Genomic DNA, 7,219 nt, shown 5'->3' with positions numbered 1-7,219 from the left:
GCCCCCTCCTCCCTCACCTCCCTTCTCTCCTTCTACATCCCGCCCACACACTCTGCTCCTCTGGTGCCGCTAACCTCCTCACTGTGCCTCGTTCTTAACCTGTCTCACCTTCGACCCCTGGCCCACGTCCTACCTCTGTCCTGGAATGCCCTTCCTCCTCAAATTTGCCAAACGATCACTCTTCCCCGCTTCAAAGCCCTACTGAAGGCTCACCTCCTCCCAGAGGCCTTCCCAGACTAAGCCCCTTCTTCCTCACCTCCCCCTCACTTCCGCATCACCATGACTTGCTCCCTTTGCTCTTCCCCCCTGCCCTTCAGCATTTACGCATATATATATATATCTATAATTCTATTCATTTATATCGATACCTATTTTCTTGTTTTGATGTCTGTCTTCCCCCGCTAGACTGTAAGTCCATTGTCTCTCCTTATTGCTGTATTGTACTTTCCAAGCGTTCAGTATAGTGTTCTGCACACAGTGAGCACTCAGAAAATACGACTGAATGAAGTGTTTACCAACTACTAAAAATTATTATTATAAACTGATCTATACATAAGTGCCAAAAATGACTATTGAGGTGGGATGACCCGATGAAGGGGAAAGTAGTTGGAGAAAGCCCCCTTGAAGGGGTGGACTTTCAGTAGGCCTTAAAGATGGGGAATGTGTGGTCTGGAGGATTTGAAGAGGGTGGGTATTCAGGAGGGATATAGCCCTTCTCTCTTGGAGCCCTCGGTCTTTCGTATTTCATTAGTAATAATAATAATAATAATGTTGGTATTTGTTAAGCGCTTACTATGTGCAGAGCACTGTTCTAAGTGCTGGGGTAGATACAGGGTAATCAGGGTGCCCCACGTGAGGCTCAGTTAATCCCCATTTGACAGATGAGGTGACTGAGGCACAGAGAAGTAAAGTGACTTGCCCACAGTCACCCAGTTGACAAGTGGCAGAGCCAGGATTCGAACCCATGACCTCTGACTCCCAAGCCCGGGCTCTTTCCACTGAGCCAGACTGCTTCTCTAATAATGTTGGTATTTGTTAAGTGCTTACTATGTGCAGAACACCGTTCTAAGTGCTGGGGTCGATACAGGGTAATCAGGTTGTCCCACATGAGGCTCCCCATTATCCAGATGAGGTAACTGAGGCACAGAGAAGTGAAGTGACTTGCCCACAGTCACACAGCTGACAAGTGGCTGAGCCGGGTTTCGAACCCACCCGTGACCTCTGTCTCCCAAACCCGGGCTCTTTCCACTGAGCCACGTACTAAAGAAGACCGTAAGCCCGTCAAACGGCAGGGACCGTCTCTATCTGTTGCCGACTTGTTCATTCCAAGCGCTTAGTACAGCGCTCTGCACATAGTAAGCGCTCAATAAATACTATTGAATGAATGAATGAAGTGCTTGCTTGAGTTTCCCTCATAGAGTGCCCCTAGACCGCAGAGAAGATCATTGTTTTGGGAAGAGAGCTGGTTAATAAAGACCATAGCTTCCTAGTTGAGATGGTGCATGAAAACTAGTGCCGAGGAGCTCGGAACGTCAGGGTGTAACTTCTCTAAACAGCTCCGGAAAGCATTGATAGGAATTGTTCCCTCTGGTTTCCATTCTTTCGGTTCCATCTGCTTTAAGGCCCTTGATTTTTCTCTCTTCCCCTGAAACGTCTCCCAACAAAGTTGCAAGTGAACCTTTTTTTCTGTCTTGTCTAATGTTGTTGAGACATTGCCGACCCACAGCGACCACGTGGACACATCTGTCCCAGAACACCCCACTCTCCATCTGCAATCGTTCTGGAAATGCATCCGTAGAGTTTTCTTGGTTAAAAATACAGCAGTGGTTTACCATGGCCTGCTTCCACTCAGTAAATTTGAGTCTAACCCTCCGAATCTCTCCCACGTCTCTGTTGCCCAACCCAGGTGTGTTTTGATTTGTAGCAGATTGCCTTCCTCTCGCTAGTCACTGCCCAAGCTAGGAATGGAATGGGTAGGCCTCCGCTTGACTCTCCCTCCAGTAGCTGAAACTGGTAGAGCACTGGAAACTCTCCAAGAGCGATCTCGGGAGGGGCAAACGATCTTCTACTTTCCAGTATACTACTGACAGGCTCTCAAAGCGTGGCGTGGGCAGGAAACACGTCTCCCGAATCTGTTGAATCGTACTCTCCCGAATGCTTAGTACATTGCTCTGCACCCCTCAAACACTCCTAATATTCATGATATTATCTTCATGGTCAGAATGATTAATAGCTTTATTAAAAACGCGTCTCGTCCAAGGGGCCTCCGTTTCTCTTCTCCCACTCTCTTCTGCATTGCCCTTACGTGAGGATTGACAGTCTTTATTCAACCCTCCCTCGGCCCCATAGCACGTACGTACATATCTGTGATTTAATCTGTTTATTCATATTTATGTCGACCTTCCCCTCTGGACTATAAACTCACTGTGGGTGGTGAACCTGTCTACCAATTCTGTTATACTGTACTTTCCAAAGCATTTAGTACAACGCTCGGCACACAGCAAGTGCTCAAAAATACGACTGATTGAACAACACTGTTGATCGATTAATTAAAGAGTTCTGTATTCTACAGTTTCCCAACAAGGAATTACCATCTCCCCTTGGCCCCTTTTCCCTATCACCGTAAACCCACTCGGAGGCAGTTCGGTTTCTTTCATTCTCGACACCGGTCTCCCCCTGAGACATTCTCCAGAAGTGCTTGCCCAGATTCCCACCTTGAAGGGGCTGATTTTGGCCTTTGTTGGTCATGTATGAATTTTCTCTCACTCTCTCAGTATTTGCTTGGTTCTACTTTATCGCTCTTATCTCTGCTTTTATGACAGTCAAGAATAGCCAGAGAGGCCCAAAACCAGGTTTCAAAGGGGGCAGTAATTCCTTGTATGATGTGTCTGAAAGTGGCATTCGGAGAGGGAAAACAGATTCAGCAAAAGGCACAGCCCTTGTAATTAGTTAATTAGAAAAGAACCCTATTCTTTTCCTCTGGATACCTCATTAGAGGCTAAAATTCTCCATGGAGTTAGAGTTTTGATGGTGGTTTCAGTGATTTTTCCCTCTTCTGCAATTGCAAGCCTTAGACATCAGGCAACGCTGAGGGAACTATTTAATACAAGTTTCAATACCTTTTTAAAACTACGTTTTAACCCTTGGACTAGAGATGATCTGTGTTAGGTGTCCCTAGTGCTTTATAATGGACTGGTAGTCAGATAGAGGGAATGAGAACTGGTGGCAAATTATATTCTAATACTGTCTTTAATTATATATGTCTAATTGTTACTTATTTAAAATTTCAAATATTTACTTGAAATAGAGCATCGGATTCCTTTTTAAATTGTTCTTCTCACATTCCGTACACTTTAATTTCCCTTTTTCTTTTCTTTCTAATTGTAGTGCCTTCGCAATGCTAAATAATTGAACAGTTCCCAAAACCTCTTCCTCTTCCATTGGAGGAATGTAATATGTTTCCCAAGTGAAATATCCTAAAGCCACCTCAGCACTTCTGCGGTATCTGAGCTTTCCAATACTCAAACCCTCCTTTCTCCATCCCCACCAAGCCACCTTCCTGATTACTAATAATGTTGGTATTTGTTAAACGTTTACTATGTGCAGAGCCCTGTTCTAAATGCCGGGGTAGATACAGGGGAATCGGGTTGTCCCACGGGAGGCTCGCAGTCTTAATCCCCATTTTACAGATGAGGGAACTGAAGCCCAGAGAAATGAAGTGACTTGCCCACAGTCACGCAGCTGACAAGTGACAGAGACGGGATTGGAACCCTTGAGCTCTGACTCCCAAGCCCGGGCTCCTTCCACTGAGCCGTGCTGCTTCTCCCCGACTAGATTATATTCTCCCTGAGGGCAGAGAGAGTTTAGGGCGGTGCTCTGTACTATACTATATTATACAATATACTATCAGTCACTTTACCCCCTCCTACCTCATCTGGCTAATCACCTACTACAACGCAGTCCACACACTTTGCTCCTCTAATGCCAACCTTCTCCCTGTGCCTCCATCTCGTCTATCTCACTGCCGACCTCCCGTCCGTATCCCGCCTCTGGCCTGGAATGCCCTCCCGTCTCGTATCGGACAGTCATTCTTTCCTTCTCCAAAACCTTATTGAAGGCGCACCTCCTCCAAGAGGCCTTCCCTGACTAAGCCCTCTTCTCCTCTTCTCCCGTTCCCTCCTGCGTCACCCTGACTGGCTCCCTCTATTCAGACTCCCTTCCCGGCCCCCCCCCGGCACTAATGTACCCAGCTGTCATTTATTTATTTATATTCATGTCTGTCTCCCCTTCTAAACCGTAAGCTCGTCGTGGGTAGGGAATGTATCTGGTTATATTGTACTCTCCCAAGTATGGTCCTCTTCACGCAATAAGCGCTCAATAAGTGCAAGTGGCTGATTGGTGAGTGCTCAGTAGATGCTCTGGCTTGATTCAGACGCATGAGTTTGCAATGTTTCAAGCTATGAATGTTAGCGCCTCTCTAGTCTATAGAGAAGCAGCGTGGCTCAGTGGAAAGAGCACGGGCTTTGGAGTCAGAGGTCCTGGGTTCGAATCCCGGCTCGGCCACTTGTCAGCCGTGTGACTTTGGGCAAATCACTTAACTTCTCGGTGCCTCAGTTACCTCATCTGTAAAATGGGGATTAAGACCGTGAGCCCCACGTGGGACAACCTGATTCCCCTGTGTCTACCCCAGCGCTTAGGACAGTGCTCGGCACGTAGTAAGCGCTTAACAAATACCAACATTATTGTTATTATTATTACTCTATAAGCTCCTCAAGAGCCAGGATCATATCTAGCGGCTCCCTTGTACCCTTTCAAGTGCACAGTACAGTGTTCTGCACTTTGTAAGTGCTCAATGAATACCATTGACTGACTCAGTTGTAACAAGGAAAGAAAACAAAAAGAAATGACATATAAAGTTTGTTCCAGTAAATAATGTTAATGGAAAATTCACAAGTATGTTTTTTATAACTTCTGGTAAAGTGCTCCGCTGAAACTACGAACCCCATGCGGGGCAGGGACTGTATCCGACCTGATTAACCTGTATCTGTCCCAGAGCTTAGAACAATCCTTCACACATAATAAGCACAGAAGAAAAAGAAGAAGGAGGAGAAGGAGAAGAAGAAATATAAGGTTTGAGAAAAGGCAACACTGGGAAATTCTTCCACACTGCATGCAGTGTGGAAGCAGCAGCGTGGCTCAGTGGAAAGAGCCTGGGCTTCGGAGTCAGAGGTCATGGGTTCGACTCCCGGCTCTGCCACTTATCAGCTGTGTGACTGTGGGCGAGTCACTTCACTTCTCTGGGCCTCAGTTACCTCGTCTGTAAAATGGGGATTAACTGTGAGCCTCACATGGGACAACCTGATTATCCTGTATCTACCCCGGCGCTGAGAACAGTGCTCTGCACATAGTAAGCGCTTAACAAATACCGACATTATTATGCATAACCTAAATGATGAGTGTGAACTTCCATGATGATTTTTGCCTGAAGTCTCTGACCCAGTCTTTAAGAAAAGCAGGATGGCAAGTAGACAGAGCATGCACCTGGGAGTCAGAAGGTCATGGGTTCTAATCCCACTCTACCACTTGTCTGCTGTGTGATCTTGGGCAAGTCACTTCACTTCTCTGGGTTTCGGTTACCTCATCGGTAAAGCGGCAATTGAGACTGTGAGGCCCATGTGGGACAGGGACTGTGCCCAACCCGATTTCCATGTATCCACCACAGAGCTTAGTACAGTGACTGGCATGTAGTTTGCACCTAACAAATACCACAATTATTATTATTATTATCATGTAAGTACTAGTGGGAAGGGGTGTGAGGCTAAGAATGAGCAGACCTGAATTTTACTCCCATCTCTACCCCTGCCCCCGTGCGTGAACGTGGAAAATTCTGCGTCCTCTCTGGATGTCATTTTCCACATCTGTAAAATGGAGGTCATATATCTGTGAGGGACTGTGTCTAATCAAATTACGTTGTTTCTACCCCAGTGGTTGGCACATAGTGATCACTTAACACATTCCATCATTATCTATCATCATCATTATTACTGTCCTCTTCATTTTACAGAGGGATAATCTGAGCCAGTGAAAAACTGGACCAGTGAGAAGTCAAAAACATTTTATGACCCGAAACTAGAAAGATACTGAAATCTCATCGGGAGATCTGCTGTTCCATTGCCAGGTCTAACAAAGTCTGGTCTTGTTGGGAGTCATTCAGTCAACTCTTCACATTCTTAGCCTAGTGGATGCTCAGAGCTTGACTAGTTGAATCTTTTTCTGCTCCTCTAAAAACGGTGTGAAGCAGCGATCAGCGTTGTGATTTTTTAGGGCCTACATAGACATTTGGATTTGCTTAGAGATCCTTTCTGACAACTGAGGCGTCCTCTTCGTTGTGCTCCCCTGTTACCAGGCAGGAGGTTGATCTCGATCCTTCTGAAGGCTATTCTGTTTTTTTAAGAGAAGTTTCCCCTCCTGGCGTGTATTTTTGGCCCTCTTCCTCCTGGAGTCACTTCATTTTGAATTGTGAAACTTGGTTTGATGGTATGAACGCCTTTAAGGAGTTTGGACCGATCACTTTGAAATACCGAAACATTTGCCTAATTGACTTATTTTACCCTGGTAGTGCCAAGAACCACAAAGGACTCTGAGCTGACGAAAACACACATCTGCCTCACTTGAGAACAAGTCGTCCCTCTGGACGGGACACTTCCTCCTTCTGGGCCAACCTATGGCATCGCCTTTGATTTCTTTCCAGGGGTGGCATGATGGTTCAGATTCCAGCTGGCAGTGGGCTGAATCTGAAAGCCACCATGTTAATAAATGAGTCATCATAGACCTAAAAGAGATACAATCAACTGCCTGAATTCACTCCAAGGGGAATCGGAATGTTCTTTGAAGTTAGCGCTGGTGCTTTTACGGTATTAACCGGGAGCCCCTTGCCAACTTGGCTTCCAGAGGATATTCTGGATTTCGTCTCCGTGCCTGATAATCACATTCACAGGTTGTACCTTGAATAAGAGCTGCGGGTCTCGAAATCCTGGGACCGGTTTCCCAAAAATCTGAATTTGAATTTTTCTGACTTTTCCCTTGAATTTCTTTAGATTTAAGTCCGTTAGATAGCTGAGTGAGAAACGGGAGAAGAATGGAAGTCTGTGGCTGGTGTCTTGTTGGGACATTTGAATGCAGGCTTTATTCTTCCTCGGTGGTATTTTGACCAGACCGT

General features: G+C 46.0%; 1 non-coding gene across 1 annotated transcript; it reads right to left on the bottom strand.

Moving 5' to 3' along the window:
* Positions 1 to 1,916: 1,916 nt before the first annotated feature.
* Positions 1,917 to 2,054, bottom strand: LOC114815793. The gene has a single exon (XR_003763595.1). It is a non-coding gene; the product is annotated as a small nucleolar RNA SNORA7 (small nucleolar RNA).
* Positions 2,055 to 7,219: the final 5,165 nt, after the last annotated feature.

The sequence above is a fragment of the Ornithorhynchus anatinus genome, chromosome 12 (assembly GCF_004115215.2).
Source record: "Ornithorhynchus anatinus isolate Pmale09 chromosome 12, mOrnAna1.pri.v4, whole genome shotgun sequence".
Taxonomy (NCBI): domain Eukaryota; kingdom Metazoa; phylum Chordata; class Mammalia; order Monotremata; family Ornithorhynchidae; genus Ornithorhynchus; species Ornithorhynchus anatinus.
The sequence above is the reverse complement of the archived record's forward strand: the minus strand, read 5'-3'. Positions and strand labels throughout refer to the sequence as shown.